A 20,206-nucleotide genomic window follows, 5' to 3' on the forward strand; every position below is an offset into this window, starting at 1 on the left:
CCTACTGGGGTTGTGTGAAGTGTCCAAGTTGGGCTCTAACTGCTTGGATCTGCAGGCTCTGTCTCCTGTGCTCTGCTCCAATGTGGGCCCATTTGGCACCGCAGTGTGTGCACCGCTGCTGTCTCTGAGCTCAGTGGACCCAGTTGCCTGTGTTTTCATGGGGCATGGATGGGGCCAACGGCAGCTTCTCCTGTTTCCCTATGGCTTTCACAGGCAGGGGTTCTGGCACCTACCCACACATTGAATTCTGGCTTTATCTGCCAGCTGCAGCCTGCAGATGGGTTCCATTAGACTGTCTTGAGAGTAGGTTCAGAACCTCTGTGATCTGTTGCTTGACCCAGGGCCAGGCCCGCCAGTGGCCTGCACTGTGCAGACCCAATTCACCTAAAGTTATCTAGATTTAGCAGTCTGTGGCTCCATTCAAGTGCCTTGTCTCCTTGCAGTAGATCAGATACAGTGCTTGCTGGGTGCCACCATCTTGGAACCTCAAGAGAAAAGATTTACTTGCTGATCTAATCATTTCTTTGCGACATTTCTACTTACAAGTTTAAAAGTCACACTAAACATGTTAATTCTTTTGCATCTCTCATTAACTTCCCCAAACTGCAAGCAAATTCATACATATATGTTGAGATTATGTCTAATATTTAAACATTCTTTCCCTATTTCATTCTTATTGTTCTAATGCAATTTAAATTTTTTCAAAAGGCTCTTTGAGTTTTTAATGACCCAAATTCTCTATGTTTCAGACAAGGATAGAGGTAGAGTAATATTTACTAACAAAACCAACATTATATTTGAGAGGGAGAGAAATCAATTAGCAGAAAATAAATAATATTTATTGATCTACAATGGTTTATAAATCCTATCATTAGATGTTTTATTGTGTGAGTACATATACATGCATACAGTATAGCAGATAAAGCCATCCTTCTTTAATTTCTCATGGAGAAAGATGCCAGGGAAGTGTGTCTTTCCATGCTGTATGGAGACATCACCAAAAGTCTTTTTCACTTGCTACAGTAACTTTTGCTTTGTTCTATGACCTTATCTATAAAATGGAGGGGGAAATATCTGTTATGCAATGAAATTGTTATGAAATTTATAAATGTCTATTTTACTTTTAAGTTTCAGCCTTATACAAATGCTATGTAGATACTCTAAAACTTATATCTGTTGTTCATTAAGACAGAGAATCACACAGACAGGAGATGCTGTGAGGAGGGAACGTCCTTCTGTACTTGGCAGCTCTGTGTAATCTCAGGGAGCTGCTGATATTTGCCCCTCTGTGTCCAGCTGTTTCCTTCTGTTCCACTTAAAACAGTGTAAACAAAAGTCTCTGCAGGTTTCTGTAGAGGAAGCCAGCACTTAGGTTTTGAATTTTTCCTTGAGCTGGTGAGAAATGCCCATATTTTCTTGATCTTCCCAACCCAGGAAAGAATTTCACTAACTTTAAAACTTTGCTGGACTTAATCCATGTTTTGACTTTGTAAATGAACAATAACTGTTCATCAGTGTATTTGTGCCATAAAACATTTCACAGTCTATAATAAACATTTCTTCATAACAATTATTACTATGATATGTTGTGAATATTAGCTCTTGCTACAGCTAGTATATCTAGAGATAAATTTAAACTTCTCAGGATAGTGCACAGTTTCTAAGTGCAGTGGGTGCTGAAGCTTATGTGTGAGGCTGAAGCTTTATAAATTTTGGTTTACTTGACAGAAAACTTAACTATTCTAGATCAAATCAATTTATTTGTCTTTTAAACCATTAGAATCCTCTAAAAGCTCTCCAGGCTGTATGACAAACACAGCATACTAATAGCTGCTCATAATTGGCACAGATCTAACATTAAAAACAAAACAAATAAACAAAAACCATTTGCATTGAGTGGTTTAGACTAGAAAGAATCCATCTCTTTGAAGAAATAATATTAGTGTCATGTTTGCAAATAAATACCATAATAAAATAAAGTGTTAACACTTTGGGGGAAAGATTAATAGGTGAGAAACAATTCTCCAAGTTAGTTGGGTATAACAGGTGAATTAGCAATGGCATTTAATTTGCCATATATAAAATATATATTAGTCCCAAATACAGCCAGGATGTCTTCAGAAAATTCTGTATAAACTGTAACATCATTATTTCTCAGCCCATTAGAGTATTTTACACATACCCATCACTCTAGAATAGTTCAGTGTTGAAAGTTTTTCTGACTTCTATCCACTGGGATTTTCTATTTAATAAATGGCTTGCTTTGACATAACAAGAAATCTGAATGTATTGATGTAATGGAAATAAAAAATATTTAAATCTGCTAATAACTGATATTGGCTATATTCAGTAAGGGTGTCATTTTTGTTGAGAAGATTGTCAATAATCTTAAATCCAATTCTAATGTGGTTTCCCTTTTCAACTGGAATTGTTTCACTGGGGTCTCAAAGACTATCCCTTGCTATTCTGATACTTTATTATAAGTCATCTAGAGATATTTCTTCTTTTTTATTAATTAAACATTTTATATTTTTTATATGTTTTATATATTTTTATGTTAATTATATGTATAATTAAACATAATACATTTATATTGTTACACATATATACAATAGATTACCTATAGCAAGAAGAACCATAACACAATCAAGAATTATATAAATGTTACATTCTTAGTGTTTTGGATATTTGTATTTAGCATCGTTGAAAAAAATCTTTCCTATCTTGGAGCATCTAAAATTCTGAATGTAAATCAATATCCATCATATTTATCAATTTAAACCATCTATATAGTCCGAAAAACATCTTAACTCCTAAACAAGTAAGCTTCATTGTAAAACTAAGCTACCTGGTCTTCAACTCCCTCAGAGACTTGAGAAGGAATAAAATTGATCACCTGAGTATGCCAGGAATGCAGGTTAGTAGCTTTATAAATGTGAGGATGACAGAGACAGTTTTCTACCTGAATAGTCACCCAAAACTCTGTATAATGTTGGAGCATCTTCTTCAGCCTTCTGGCCCAATATATCTCACAGACATATTGGTGAGGGAGGAACCATTGAAGACTTGTTTACCCTGTCTTGGCAAAGTTTGCCTGTCAACTCTGCCTGCATCAACCTTGCCCTTTTTTAGGCAGAATTCTGTCTGTGGTAGAAACGAGGACATTTTTCCCAGTGGCTTCTTTGCCACATTTGAAGCCATCTCCGTAAGGAGGTTCTTTTATGGTCATCATCCTCTTTGAGGTAGGCTGTCTCATTGTCAGTGAATCTTTAACATAATAAAAAATTTTAAATGCCACATTCTATATGTCTTTGAGGTTTTTGAAGATCTTATCTAACTATCTTACCTTATCTTTCCATAGAATCATATCTATCTGCTGCACTTAGGATGTATATTCTTGTGAGAAAAGTAGACTAGCAATTGACATGCCCATGATTTGACCAAGAAACAATGAACATAGTACAGATGAGACTTGATAGGCTGACGTCAAATGTTAGGGGAGGAAAGCTCCCCTTTCTGAGCACTAAGAGAGGGAGGGAAAGGAGATGAGGTCAGGAGGATCAGGAGAGAATGAGAGAGGAGGATACAATCAGGATTTGAAGAATTAAACTACATATCAAGCAGGTAACTTATATTACTAAGACCACTCTATGGTAATTGTTCTGAGACTGGCTGAGACATGAATAACTAGGCACAGACAACGCTTCTTGTTGGCTACAGAACCCCTATGAATTACTATTAGATGCCATTCTTCACATGTCATGAATGAAGATTTACAGATTTTTTTTCCTGCTCACACAAAGAGAAGAAAACCAGCCTTAATTGTTCTGTACATCACACACATGTTACACACTTATAATTGTAAGACTATATAATGTGTGTGAGAAATTATATGCTTTCAGAACAAAAGAACTGGACACTGACATTGGATCAGAATGAGATCTTTTTCTTGCTCTTCCCTTTTTACATCTCTTGCCTACAGTGAACACAGACAAATACATTAGCTTTTCAGCTTCCTGCTTAGATCAGCATTACTAAACAACATAGTTGGAAAGCATGGCCTCTATTTACTTGACTACCATTCTAAAACGCAACTGGAAATCTGTCTAACTAATTTAAAGGTTAAAGAAACTACAAACATTCCTGCCTTTCTTGCAGATAGAGTATCCAACACACCCAAATTTGCATAGTAAGAAAAAGCAGAAATTTACTATGTGGCTACCAAGAACATTTTACTTTTGTGATAAAAGTAACAAGCTTGTTATTTTATCTTTTATTTTTCATGTTAAAATAAATTCATCTATCTATCTATTTATTCCCTTTACATCCCAATTGTAGCCACTCCCTCCTTTCCTCCAGGTACTACAATCCCTCTTCCCCCATCCTACCCCTCAGAAAAGGGAAACCCCCCCCTCCCAATTCCAGGTCAGAACATCAAGTTGCATCAGGACTAAATGCATCTTCTTCCACATTGGCATGGTGAGGCAGCTCCACCAGGGAGAAGTGATTAAAAAGCGGGCAGCAGAAACTTTGTGAGAGACAGCCCCTGCTCTGATCCCTTTACTAGGGGACTCACATGAAGAGAAAGCTGGCCATCAGGTACATATACATGGGATGCCTAGATCTACTCCATGCATGGCCATTGGTTGGTGCTTCTGTCTCTGAAAGCCTCCCTGGGCCTAGGTTAGTTGACTATGTTGGTCTTCTCATGGCTCCTGTTCCCACGAGGTCCTTCTATCCTTCTCCCTACTCTTCTACAAGCTTCCCTTCTCTCTGCCCAATGTTTCTTCAAGGCTGTCAAATATAAATAGCCAAAACACTAAGAATGTAACATTTATATAATTCCTGATTGGTTCATGGTTCTTCTTGCTGTAGGTAGCTTCTTGTATATATACAAATGGAAACCTGATGAGGAAACCAGAAAGTATTTAGGAATAGACTGCTGAGCACAGAATATCACAAGACTTACTCTTACTAAGAAACTCCCAGATACAGAACATTTGAACTTGTCCTCTTCATTCTGCCATTTGCTCAGCCTCCGTTCTAGTCTGCTTTCTTGTCTTGGCCAATGGCTATTTTATAAGTTTGAGTACCACAAAATCAAGTCTACAACATTATTTTGGCAATAAACTTACTAATGTGTTCTGAAATAAATCTATCTTAATGACACATATTTACACACACACACACACACATCCCATATGGCTGGCTGAGTGAATGAGATGGGTTTTACAGCATATTATGTGTTTTATTCCCTGAAAGAGAGGTGAAATTTCTGCCTGTCTTAACTTTTGCTTTGCCTCGTTGTTTCCATGTTAACTTGTTAACTGGCTCCTACCTGATAAATATCAGCAATTCCCCACTCATGCCTTCAGCTTTACTGGTCTTCTGGGAAGCCAGGAAAGCTGCTGTGTAATGGACCAATGTCAGGAGAAGCTAATAATATTGACCTGATACCATCCCCTGTGTCGATGGAACCTCCAGGCTTCCACTCCGCTTTCCACCAATTGAGCCAGATTAAAATAAATGAAGTCTGTTTTCAATAACTTATGAATGATTTCTGCTTTGGTGAAAATATCAGGGGTATTTTCATAGGGATTCACACTTTAATATTATATAGTCCCCTTAAACTTTGGTGTCTTTGTTTTAGTCACACATAAGTCAAACCATGAAAATCTATTACAGAAAGCACAACAGAAACTGCTGGTGCTTAGTTCTTGGAAAGGGACTCTGAAATCTTACCCCCGATTCACTAGCATCCCCTAGCAGTCATCAACATGTCTGAAGTTCCAGCATTATTTGTTCTAGTGCTTATTTTGTTGAAAAATGTCCAATTAAAATACAACAATTCTTGGAGAAATACACACCCCGCATGTATTACGAGGCAGCTTCGAATTGTGTCTTTGAGAGGCTGAGACTCAGCAGTACCATGTTAGCCAAGGAGTAAGCTGCGCAGAAATGACACACAGATGTTCAAATGTTCCCCATTCAAAATTTGACACCTCACAAATTTCAGAAAAGACATCTGGCTTGTATGTTAACAAAATCTAAAATATTCACTTGTTCAAAAATAAATGCTTTTTATTAATTCCTGTATTTTCTCTTAACTTAATTCCACAAATATTTGTCAGATATATACTATGAGATAACCAGGATGGCAACTTCTGTGAAAATAAGATAAAGCAGGTGCTCTGTCCTAGTCAAAATCAGTAATGAAAGACATTCAAAAGACCGAAGTATATCAAATAAATACAGTAGCATGAACTACTTGAGGAAAAGAAAGTCACATTACTATATTTGGCTATAGAGGAATTTTAACTCAGAACATGCTTACTGTGACAAGAGAGTACATCCACAGACCTTCTATATCCTTGTGATCTGGCAAAATAGACATGCTTTTAATCCCAGGAGACAGAAGCAAGCAGAACTGAGTTCAAAGCCAACCTGGTATAGAGCAAGTTTCAGGAAAAGAAACTTGATGGTGGTTTTAATCTCAGAATTTAGGAGACAGTGTCTCTAAGTTCTAATGAGTTCTAGTTAGGCAGTTTAGCTCAGTGAGTTGAGAGGAGCGCAGAGGAGTTAAGTTTGCAGCAGTTCAGTCTGTGGAATTCAGAGGCAGTTTTCCTGGGAGAGTTTTATGGAGATAAGTTGAAGAGAAAACAAGATAGACACACGTAAAGACAGAATGAGCCCAAGAATGAGGAGCCAGGAGATTAGAACAGATTACCAAGCAGAGCAATTCAATCCTAAACTGAGAAAGGAGCCAGTTTGAATCAGTCCGCTTGAACCAGAACAGCTGAGTTGAACCAGCCGGAAAGGGTGCGATTATTCAGCAGTATGTTACAGAAGCTGAAAGTTGTATGGAGGCTAGAAGCTTCCAGGACTAGCCCTAGGTTAGCAGATGGAGGCAGTGAGCCTCCCAGACAACAGTCAACTCAGGAAAATAAAAGATACTTTTACATTTGGCAGATTGTAAAGATGTACTGAGTAAAAACATTTGATTTCAACTCTGAACTAAGAGGAAATGGAAGAAAGATGTTATAAAAATAAAAACATGGAAGAAAATAGACAGGTGTCATGAGTTGTCTTGAGTGGCTTCAGGTCGAGATACACTAAAGTGTGCAATGGGAGAGATCGTTCTGTCAAGCAACACTTAATGCTTTTTTATTTTGAAGAAATATCTTTGAAATATCACAATAAATACATTTTGGAGCAAGATGTACACATATAGGGCTATCTTATAAGCTTTTGCACCACAGAAAACATTTCCCTTCATCTCTTGAACTCCTAGAAGAGAGGAATATATGAAAATGTGGCAGTGGCCTGGGGAAGTTAGAGGGAGGTTACAGCAAGGGCCTCTGTGGGCTTCAGAGAAGCAAGCCTAGGAATAACTGCACCACTTACTGTGTTCTGACAGCCCATGTGGGAAAGTGGCTTCTGAACTGTGAGTCAGGGAGATGCCTGAGATCCCTCCAAACAATCCAAACTCATTCCACGTGTTTCATCAGAACCATTTTGGTGAGTCACTATTGTTGTAGATAATGCACATGTTTTTTTTTAATATTATAGAGATATGTTAAACTGAAGCTGACATAGAAATTGTATTTCTATTTAGGAGCTTTCATGGTCTGGAAAGGTGCTGTGGAGGCTACTAGGCAGGTAGAAGAGCATCAGCAGTCCTTTTCAGTTATGAACCCCGTGAACTACAAAACTAAGCTGCTAGTCAATACATACCCATTGGTACGATTACTGCTTTGCTGTTCTGGCAGCAATCAACCACTTTGATTGGATTTGAGGCCTACTCCACCAGAATAAATTAATGCCATATACCACAAATCCAAAAAATACAAAAAACAACAAACAAACCAGACTGAGGAAGTCTTTGGCCCTAGGAAGAGACATCTGTATAGTTAATTAACATGGCTCCAAGATGCCTTCTAAATATTAGTGTTACAGATCTAATAAAAATTATATTTCAAAGCCCAAAACAATGGTGAGTAAACTAACAACCAGCTCCTTGGTAAGAATAACATATAAGTTGATAACCTATAAAAAGTCTATATGTCAGAAACTCATATAACATGGAAGGGGGAGAGTCACAGGAAGAACTATCTATAAGCCAAGAACTTCACATAGTGTGAAAGGGTGACAGTGAAGGAAAGAACCCACCTTTGTAGAAGATGACAGTCAAGGGAAGGTGCCACACAGGACTGTGGATTGCATCTGTTTATGGACTTGATGGAAGAACAGGTAGACACACTGCATTTGGATGGATGAAGAACACATGTTACAGTCTAGAGGAAGAAAACATTCTCAATTGCTAAGACAGAAATTTCATGGATTATTTGAGAGAGGCTACAAATATTTCAGGAGAGACAAAATAAGATAATACAGAAGTGAGACAAGAGAAAAGTGGAAAAGTCATAACCAAATTCTAAATCCTGAAAGATCTGATACGAAGGAATTTCAATGGTATTGGCTAAAGATTTTATTTCTGTGGGAAGATTTAAAACAATTATTTAAGTTGACAAAATATTGAGTTTAATTTGACTTTAAACTAGTTTTAATTATGAAATAAAAGAGAGTATTTATATAAATGTATAACATCAAGTTTTGAACTATAACATCAAATATAATTATGATATGCACTAACTTGCATATTATTGTGGTAACCTTTTAATAATTTTCAAATACATAGTATATTATTATTATTAGCTAGTCACCATTTTTTAAATAGTTCTTTTGAATGTATTCTTAACAGAAATTCTTTCTTTGTTCACCAATCCCTCCTCTGTCTTCCATACACCTCTCCACCAACTGTGAGAAGCCATGACTTTGACTCAGGGGTGAGATTGATGGCAATTAGATGGCACATGGTACATAGGACAAAGAATCACCACCAATACAACAATTTGGGTAGGAAGGAGAAGAAAAGAAGGTCTTCATTTTGTTTTTCTCTAATTTCTCATTATCCTATTGAGCTTCATTCTAATGTTATTTGATAGGCAATGAGGGAGGAAGTTGGGAGATTCCAGGAGATTTCAAGGACTCTGGCTCTACAGCATAACTGTGTGAAGGATAAGTCAAGGATATAACTAGGGGTGACTGGTGTATACACATATTTTTTTTTATTTACCATTAGATAACTTAGTATACTATATATATAAAAAATTAAATTATATAATCTCAGCTATTGAATGTGTACTGTCTTCCAGACATTGTTAGATACAATGAAGTTATTTTATGCATTCTTCTTTTTAATTAAAGTAGGGTTCAATATCCCAAATTTCAAAATATTTTATGCAACACTCTTTTTGAATTTCATAATCTCAATACGTGCAGGCATTGTTAATTATCTTCTTTCCTTTATAGTTAAATGCAGCTTTTATCTGTATAGTCCCCATACTCCATGGTGTCATCTGGACTTGTTTTCTGTATTACATAAGTACTAGAAGCTGAACATTCTCTCTGCTACTAATTCCTCTGAGCATGCATCTCAGGGCTATGCACATGGGACTATTGACTCAATCTTGCTAGATGATGTTGCTGTTAATTGCAAAGCTCCTGGAAATCTGCCAAGCATGATTATGTTTGCTACTTTGGATCAGTGCTCTGGTACAAAGCAACTCAATCAGATCACACCACATGTGTTATACACAGGGTACCAAACTGTTGAGATCAAAAGAATGACAATGTCATAGTTCATTGTGTAACACAGGGGCTGGGGAGGTGGAGAAGCTGGTAAGGTGCTGGCTGCACGAGTTCATTTCTTTGGACCCATGGGAAACCCAGCCACATGAGGAGATAGCCTGTCTGTAATCTCAGTGCATGCAAACCAGACTCAGTAAAAAGGCTAACCACACTAGCCCAAATGGAGGGCTGGGTTCAGTTAGAAACTCCATTTCAATAGGTAAACTGGAAATCAATGGAGGAACACGAACATGATTGATGTCAGCTTCAGGCCTCCAACCACAGGTACAAATATATACATATCCACCCACAGATATATATGTACCCACACATATTTGTACAGGGTGGGCAGAGGCAGAGAGATGGATGGGGAAGAAGGAAGGAAGGAAGGAAGGAAAGAAGGAAGGAAGGAAGGAAGGGAGCGAGGAATGGAGGAAGGATGGACTCCAAGGTACCATGAGAGTGACAGCCTTATTCATATAGATTTCTTAGTAGTAAAGAATCTCATCTGAAACAACAGGTAACTAAGCTGATTTTTTTTTTTACCTTTTTAAAAAACTACATAAAATGTAGGTAATGGGAGCTGAAGAGATAGTTTGATGATTAAAAAGCACTGGCTATTTTTCCAGAGGGTCAAGATTTAATTCCCAGCATCCATCCACCATCCTTCCAAGAGATTTGATACCCTTTTCTCACCTTTGTGGGCCAGACAACATACATATATACATGCACACACCAGACATGCATGCGGCACACAGACATACTTTCAGGTAAACACCCAGACACATAAAATAAAATAAAGTAAAAACTTAAAAAAAAAAAGGTAATAGTTAAATCCAGAGAAACAATGTTTCTTGGTAGTAATTCAATACTAGTTATATTTTTTTAGAGGAACCTCCATGCTATTTTTTAGCATGACTTTACTGATTTGCATACTTTTCAGAAGTACACAGGTTTCCTTTTCCTCTACATCCTTGCCCACACCTGTCCACATTTGTCTTCTGATGTCAGTTACCCAAAACAATGCTTTTTCATACTAGGGCTTCAGTTTGTATTTATATTATGATTAATGGCTTTGGATAGTTGCCATTTGTATGTCTTATTTTGACAAGTACATGCATTTATTTTTCATTTATTAAATTGTTTGTTTTCTTGCTAGTGAATTATTTGACCTTGTATAATTTACTATTAACCTCTATCAAACGTGTGGTTTTCAACATTCTCTATCTTTACAGAGGTTGTTTCTTCAATCTTGTGCAAAATCTTTCTAGCTGGATATAATCCAATCTTGCTCTTTTTGTTTCTGATATCTGTGTGCTTGGAGTAACTCCTAAAACTTCATTGCACAGGCCAATATCATGGAGAATTACCACTATTTTCCTTTAGTAAATACATAGTTTTGGTTCTTAGTAGTGATTAAATCTTCAATTCACTTTAGTCCATTTTGGTATTTAATTTATTTGTTTAGATGCCAAGTAGGACCATACACTCTTATGTTTCAAGTTGGCATCACAGACTTCATTATCAACCCAAACTCCTACTAATCTAACATTGGCAAACTGAGGCTCTATGCTGCCCACAGCAACAGGAAGCTTCAGAAACCAACATTATTTCAGGCACACTAGAGTCCCAAGTTGATCATAGTGGCCTGGATTTAGGGATCAACCTAGACCAAATATCCAGAATTTCAAAGCAGAATGTCAAAGGACTTTCCTACACAAAGCAAGAATGTTAAAACTGGAGAGAATACCCATTTCATTAAATACATAGACAGCATCACACATCCTGTCAAGGATGAATAGCCACCAGGGAAACAGAATCAAGAAAACTGACAATGACTGATCCTTAAGCAGTGAAGGTACACAAAATGCCTAACAAAGTAATGAACATAACGACTTTAAGGAACCTCAGTAAACTTCAGAAGCAGCATATCAGTTCAACAAAGTGAAGAAAGTGGTACCAGAAGAATAAGAAATAGAATAGATATTGTGGAAATAATAATAGTGAAGTAGAAATTCCAGAGCTGAAAATACCATGAGTAGGATAAAGAATGCAATGGAAAGCATTAAGAGCAGAGTTCAATGAGGAGATTAATCAGTAAACCCAAGACCACACACTCAAAACATAAAAATTAAAAAAAAATGTTTTAATGAAAAAAAACATTATGCACTTTATCATCAAAGTAGCAAATTTTCATATAGGAGTCTAAATAGAACAAGAAAAAATTTGTCTATAGCTATAGTGGTAGAAAGTATATCAGCTGGGAGAAATGTGTTAATATCTAGCCACAGAGAACTCAAAAGTTTCCCAACATATTTATTTTAACAAAGACTACTCTGTGACATATGATAACAAAACTTCTGAAAATGAAAGACAAAAAGAATCATTAAAGGAGAAAAAATAATTTTAAAAAGGTTATGTGTGGGAGTCCGAGGATGGCTAGCAGAGAACCTGCATGCCATAGACAGTGGACTACCATGGATCAGTTATGGTGGGCAATGGGCCCAATGGGCAAAAGCATCCCTCAGAAACAGAGGTACAGCTATCCAAACAACACTGGAGGAAGTTCATGTTTACTACAACTATCACATGAGGAAGGCTAGAGAGAATTCTTCAAGCTGATGGGAAAAGGGCCTATGAGTAACATGAAAGCATCAAAAAATATGCCGCACTATTAAAGCGCTTGATCAAATTTAGCTGTAATATTATGTTAAATCACTTTCAGCTTTAGTATGGGACTAAAAGGACACCTACTGAAAACAAGAGGCTTTTCTATAAAAGATTTAGATTGTGAGATCACATAGTTAAAAATTTTAGGAGACTCGTTTGCACTGTTTGTTTACTCAATTACAGTTAAGTCACTGTTGGCCAAAAATCTCTACTGTAGCCATAGGATTTACTTTTGTAATCTCATAGTGAATGGAATACAAAGGAACCAGTATAGACACACGCAAAATAAAAAGCAAGGAATTAAAATGGTCTCCTTACCAGAGTGAACCACCATTTTGAAAGTGTAGGTGTGGAAGAAGCCAAGTCTCATGACTGTCAGCTTGCTGACCATAAAATGGAGCTCAGAATGGAGCCTCTGCTCTGCTGTCTCATTCATTTGGATTTTAAGTTCAAACCTAGAAATTCATATACTGTGTCTCTCTCTCCCTGTCCCCCCTCTCTTTTAACTTAGTGTTCATGATAAAACTGACTTCCTTTAATACATATGTATTTATGTTTGTTTGTAAGTATGTATGTGTGTATATATATATATATATATATATATATATATATATATATATATATGGTAATACTTACTTGAAAATACCATTTAGATTAAGTAATATATTACAGAGGTACAGGACACAGAAAATTCTATCTTTAATAGTATATCTCAAGAGATATCTTAAAAGAATATTCTATAAGGATACATAAGACATTTAAATTCTTCTAAAAGGTAGAAGTGTGACTGCTTGAATTTTTTCACTGCTATTGACACTGAGTGATTTTTTTTTTCAATGAGCCTATGATGACTTAAGGGATTAGAAATTCTCTTCTATTGGCCATCCTGGGCAGAAAAGGATGGTACTTAATATACTCAAATACATGACATAACTAGAATGTGAAAAATGTGTGTGTGTTATTCAAGTATATATAAAATAAGTGGGGCAATTAAGTGAAAGGAAGAAGCATGCACATGTACATAACATATATGTAATATATATGCATATGTAGAGAGATTATAATGTAATTACATCAATTCCTCTTTCCCTCCAAACCCTTCTCTCTCTCTCTCTCTCTCTCTCTCTCTCTCTCTCTCTCTCTCATTTATGGTCATTTTTTCTTTGAGTTTCATGTGCACCATTCTTTGTTTTTAAATGTGCACTTTGATGAAAATCTTGTTACTAACCTTATGGTCAGACACTATTTGTTATTATTTTACCTCTACAGCCAAAATATCTGACAGACAGTTTGAGAAAGAAAGGTGCATTTAGAGAATACAGCCTATCTCTGCAGGACTGGCATCTTCCAGTAGCTCATGTGAAGAAGCAAAGATCAAGGTGATGGAAGCTACACCCATTATGGAGGACTGGGAAACAATGTTAGAAACCCATGTCCAGGCCAAGCTTCAAAGGCCTCAGCATAATGAGCTACTTCATGCAGCCAGGGCCACCAACTAAAGTCTACAGAGCCCCACAATGCTCAGCTACTAGCTGGTGAACATTTAAATAACAGACTTGTGGAGCCTGTATAATGTTTCAGGGTGGATGTGGTAGGCTCTTGTTGTCAAAGCCTGACAACCCAAGTAAAGATGGAAGGAGAGAACCAACTCCTAAAAGACGTGTTGTGATCCGCTTATTGCACATTATAGCATAATAGAATTCCTTCATGCATGTATGCCCTCCTATTTATAATAAATAAAATTTATCATGAAGTTCTGCAGAATATTTTTAACTCAAAATACATTATAGCATCCCAGTAGCCTATGGTGAGGAAGGAGGAAATGAAACAGAGTAGGCTAGGGACATTCTCTGTTGTCTTCCCACATTACCCTCACCCCCAAATTCTAGTTCATGCAAACTTCTGAAATGCCCACACTGCCTCATGTCACAAAGTACTGTCTTCCACCATTTAGTTATATTGTAGCTAGTTCTTAATCACAGCCCTAATCAGCAGGTACTAGAGAAAGATACAAACTTGGCTGAGTTTTGCATACTCTTAAGATGTGTTTCTGCATAAAATGTTAATTTACTGTTTATTTCCTGTCTTCTTGAAAATGGTAATTCAGAAACAAGAGTTACATTCAGATTGTGAGTGACAACAAAAGGATATGGCGCTTTTGCCTTCAGTGAACTGAAAAGTATTTTCTCCTTACTAGTATCTTCAGGAGAATTGCAGACTGTGAAATCACTGGTGGCCATAGACTGCCTTTACCAGGGGCTGTCCCTTGATTTTGGCAATGGGGTATTTTCCTTCATCTGTTACAGAAATTAATATGACTATAACATTAAAGAATACATTAAAAATGTACCGTGGTTTGGTTAGGGGGAGGCCTGCACTTGCCTCTTGTTGCTTCAGGTAACTTTAAGGATCTTGTAAGGATTCTAGGGCTCCTCTGCGCAGTTTTAATAGTGGCTGAGTTAGTCCAAGCTCCATATTCTACATGTGTAGAGACTGAACTCAGCAAGGCTGTGGCTGTCGTTGTACTGTCGAGTTAATGTGCAGAAAATCCACCTCCCGGATGTTTAATCATGGTGATGAGTGGATATTAAATGGCCTTATCCAGTTTGTGGATTCATTTTGCCATCTGTTTCATCTATTGTTCTCTAAGGCTGCCTGCCCTCTGGCCATTTCACACTCATTAATAGCCCCATCAGAGGTCTACTAAAGGGAGAAGAAGATGGAAAATTCAAATCCCTTATTAGATCTTATCTAGAGGAAGAAAGATTGAAACTAATGAATATGACAAGATTGGATATGAGCTCTAGCTGGGCTGGGAATGTGGTCAGCTTGTTCCTAGTTCAGTGCATTGCTGTAGAGCCAAGTGTTTGCTCATCCGGCTTTAGGGACACGTGTGCTCTGACCAGATGTGAACTATCTCAAAACGAAAACCAAATTCAAAGTTAAAGCCAGTCTCGCTTAAACTGAGGCTTAGTAGTTGGTACCAGAATCTACTCACTTTTGTCTCCTCTTCCTAAGACATCACTGAGCCTTCAGTATCCCTCCTACAGTGCTGTCTTTTGAATTTTCTTGCAAGGTGACCTTTTCCTTGAAGGTTTCTTAGGAGCAGTTAGCAGAAGTTTTAGGTTTGACCTTCTGTTACAACTTGGTCTCTATCATCAGCTTTAAGGGTCGCTTTGCTAAAATTAATTTGCCATTCCCTTAAAAGAAATTTGTGTGGAATTTTACACTTTATCTTTAGGACATAACTACCCATTGCACTTCCTTCGAGGCTGATGAGGAACTTTTGCCATGGTTGTCGGCTTTGTTGCTACCACATTAAAACTAATGTCCCTAACATGTAAGTTTGATCTAAGAAATGAAGGCTGCAGCTCAACTCACTTAGGATATATTTTGCAAGTTAACAGGAGCAACTTCAAGTATATGCACATTCTATACTGCCACAGCTTAAAATGTATCAAGACAAAAATCCAAAGAATGGGGAGGTTTAATAGTGCTGCACATGAAATACTCTTATAGACCTCTTTACAAATACGTACTTCTGAATTCAATGCCAGTTTTTCTCTCAATCAAATTCATGTTTACATACATATGTATGAATAAATGTATATATGCACATAATCAGATTGATTTTATGTATGAGTTAGTTGGGTGTAGCCTGAGCTGATCTAGAAGAATCCATATTTTAGTGGCTTAAATAAGACAGAAGTGTTCCTTTTCAAACACCAAATCTCAAATAATTTGATTGTCCTGGTCCTCTCAGTGATTAACCAGGACACCTGAGACATCCTCTCTCCTATATGAGACTGAGTGGTATTGTTGTTTTACTGACAAATAATGATCTTCTCCCAGAGTGCTACCATATATAAGGAATCATTTAATAAGCCTTGCCCCAAATAGCTCTCTCTCACTCAAGCATATCTAATGCATTTGTTCTTTTCCTTTGGTAGATTGTATGCTCCTTGCAAGTGGAAATTGTGTCTTCTATAATTTACCTTGAAAAGTCTTTGAATGTGTAGATGGCGGTTATTACTTTTTTTCCTATTACCACCAAGGACAGAACAAGGAGAAATAGCTTCAAGGGAAAGTAGATAATCAGATAAGCTGTTCAGATATTATAGTTATTTATTGAAGGAATTCATTGAATCTTCTTCCTTGAAAATATTTCAAATACAATAGAAATTTTTATAACTTGCCAGTTTGGAAGTAAGTATGCCTAGATTTAAATATTTAAATTTTGAAGTAAGTGAATTTGGATAATTTGGGTTAACTCAGGTATGCTATTTACTCAGTAATTAGCCAAGAATACATAATACTGGCTTTAAAAGGTCAGTAAATTTAGCCAGAGGATGTCCCCTCAATGTTCATTCTTTTGAGGTATGTTGATAAGAGACATGTTCTATAACTCATAGGCATTATGCCATCTAATCATGCATTCAATTAATTTATAGGAAAGTCTTATTCTATAGCAAGCACTGGTTACTAAGAGTAGAAATATGAAGTTGGGAGCATTGTAGTCAAAGCTGATAGGCCTTGACTATCCTGGTAACCTAGACAGCACACATGATTTTCAGAAACTTTAGGAGTTACACATCCTCTCGGGTTCAAGTAAAGAAATCCAATGGCTCTCTAACCTGAGTGGAACTTAACTTCTCTGTGACTCTATACACTGGCACCTTTGCACTAAATGTTAAATATAATAAGTAATAATAATAGTAATAATAATAGTAATAATAGTAAAGACGTTGCTGGTCTGAGAAAAGAAGCATATACATAATTAACCCTTAGGAAGGAGATTCATTAGGAAAATTGAGAACAAGACCATGAGCCTCAAAATAGGAAAGGATGGATGAGATTTAAAAAATGATACTGCAAGTATGAAAGATAAACCTTACAGGGGCCTTGAAGAGAAAGAGGGGCTTCCATTTCAAACCTCAAGGGGGCTTTATTAAGAGTTAAAATAAGAGGATTGAAGAAAAAGGGGATAAAGGGGAAAGAGAGAGAGAGAGAGAGAGAGAGAGAGAGAGAGAGAGAGAGAGAGAAGATGAAAGAAATAGGGGTAGAAAAGTACCTCAGAGAAAACCTACAGAGAGATTCCACAATGAAGGGACACCTGACTTGTATAATATTTCAGTTCCTGGCTTCAGCAGGCAAGGGAATCCACATGGAATGTGTAGATACATTCAGACAAAACATTCATATAATAAAAATAAATTAATCTCTAATCTTCTTAAGTGTGAGTACTGTCTTCAAAGGACAAGTCAATGTTCTAGCAAGGTTAGAAACCGGTGTTGAGATATTGTAACAAGCAGCAACCCTTACTCGGATTTTTACATGAAATGCTTCCTAGCCTATGCCTCAGTTCTGAGAACCGTCTCTTCAGCTGGTCAGTTGTCTGGCAGAATCTCTTCCCTGGAAAGTCATAATAATGTTTAGGGGTTTTGTTCCCTTTCTTCTATCTGGTGGAGAATGGAGGAAGCACAGTGATAGTGCGTAAAGTTTCTTCCAAAGAGAAACCTTTCTTCCTTTCCTCTGGGAAGGAGATAGTGAGGCTTGAGACTTAGGAAGCAAACAACTGAAAAGTCTCAGAAATTTTCTGAAATTAACCAGACTCACAAGGTCCCTCCTTAAAGTGATGGAAGCCATAAACAATTGTTGGAGGAGGAAAATCCTTCTGGCTTGTTGAGCTTCCTAAAAATTGTGTGAGAGCTCCAGGGTGCTTTTTAGTAACACAGCTGGCTTTGTGTCACCCATGTCCCTGTAAATAACTCCATTAAATGCATTAGCTCACCAAGATGGACTTATCAGAACCAATGTTTTGATCTGTCCTTAGTTTGCGATCTCGTATAAATGGGTATCTGTGGTACATCTACTCAGGTAAACTCTCACACATCAAATAGGGAGAGACTGAAAGGATTGTAAGTTTTCAATTCCATACATATTCTCAAAGATGATTGCTGGCTCCTGAATATACACCTATCTTCACCTGAGAAGGAAATGACTAAACATTATGGGATAAGTAACTAGAGTTTTGTTATTGCTTCAATGTTTCACACATATACTATGCATAACACAATGATCCATATGCCTTCAACATCTACCTCTAATCATCACAACCACCATATGTTTCTAACCACTCACTCTAGCTTCCAAATAATGTGGCAGTTACATTTATTAATAAACTTTAAAGAGCAATAGCTGTACAGATTCACATCTACTCTAATGCCTCTATGCTAACCTGGCCTACTTCACAGTCATGTGCCCTGTTACCTGCCCTCTAATCTCACCTTGGTTGCTCCTGTTCCATCTTTGTACCCATGGCCCAGCCACCTTCTTCCTCTTGTCACCCCTCTGCCTGAGACTCCCAGACTAGGAACCGAAATTCCGCTTACTGTCTCCTCTGCCCAGCCATTGGCTCTTCAGCATCTTTATTAACCAATCAGAGATAACTGAGGAACATTTTTTAAAATTTCTCTTCATTTTTTATTTAATTAATTTGTTCAGATTACATCTCAAATGTTATCCCCTCACTTGTATCCTCCCGTTCCTCCCTCCCTCCCTCTTTCACCCTATTCCCCTCCCCTAGGTCTGTGACGGAAGGGGATCTGCTCCCTCACCATATGGTCACTGCCTATCAAGTCTCATCCTGATAGACTGCTTACCTTTCCTCTGAGTGCCACCAGGCCTCCCCACCAAGGGGAAGTAGTCAAATATGGGGTACCAGAGTTCATGTCAGAGTCAGTTTGACGAACATTCTTTATATAACATCAGTACAGGAAATTCTTCAACAACAGCCATAAGGATGCTCCTGTCCAGACTGTAACCTCATCTTGAGATATAGAAATTAGCATCTGAACACAAAGTCTAGAAGACCAACTGTCAACATTGGGTAGAAAGAGATACCAGCTAACCTAGAACCTAAAATTTGAGTGCCTTGACAAAGCACATGATTATTTATAGTGTTATTCAGGCAATATGTCAATGCAGTTTCAAAGTCTAGAAAACTTTTTGAAAGGGTCTCAGGGATACAGGATATAAATACCTAAAAGATATGTCCATCTGGTAAATGGGGAGGTAAATGAAGAATTGTATATAGTGCTGTAAGTATTCCACAGTTCCACTGCTCAAAACACAGTCAGTTGACTGTACCTAATTGTGGGAAAGAATGAGCACAGTTGTGCAAGCAAAGGAGAAGGAAAATGTGTTGTGAAAAAATGACCTATTTTTCAAGATGTTAAGTATCTATCCATATCATACAATTAAATATGTATTCATATCTGTTCCACTGCTGTGATAAAACACCCTGACAGAAACAACTTAGAAGTGATAGGTTTTTGTTGTTGTTGTTGTTGTTCATAATTCCAGGTTATAGTTCATTTGTTAGGTAAGTGAAGTCACCAGGAACATGAAACATCTGGTCACATCACACACAGGCAGGAGCAGAGCATTGCTATGCAGGCTAGTGCTCAGCTTGCAGCCTTTATTTTATATAGCCCAGGAGTCCCTCCCCAAGGAATGGGCCAGGCCAGAATTAAGATGAGCCATCCCACCTACCACTAACCATAATCATGAAAATTCTTCAATGTCAGTCATAGCAGCCATTCTTAATCTAGAGGACTCATCACAGATGTCCTGGGACGGCTTGCCTTCTAGGTATTGAACTGACATTTAACACTAAGCACAATATATGATGGAGGTATGATTCAAATCTCCTGACTTGAATCCCAATTATGTTCATGTGGTTTTGTGCTTACAAAGCAGAATAGTGGAATGATTTGACAAGAGGCTGTGGCTCTTTGAAGAAATAATTTCAGTTCACCTTTGGAAATGGGGAAGTACATCATCA

Source organism: Acomys minous, assembly GCF_964271855.1.
Source record: "Acomys minous genome assembly, chromosome: 1".
NCBI classification, from domain to species: domain Eukaryota; kingdom Metazoa; phylum Chordata; class Mammalia; order Rodentia; family Muridae; genus Acomys; species Acomys minous.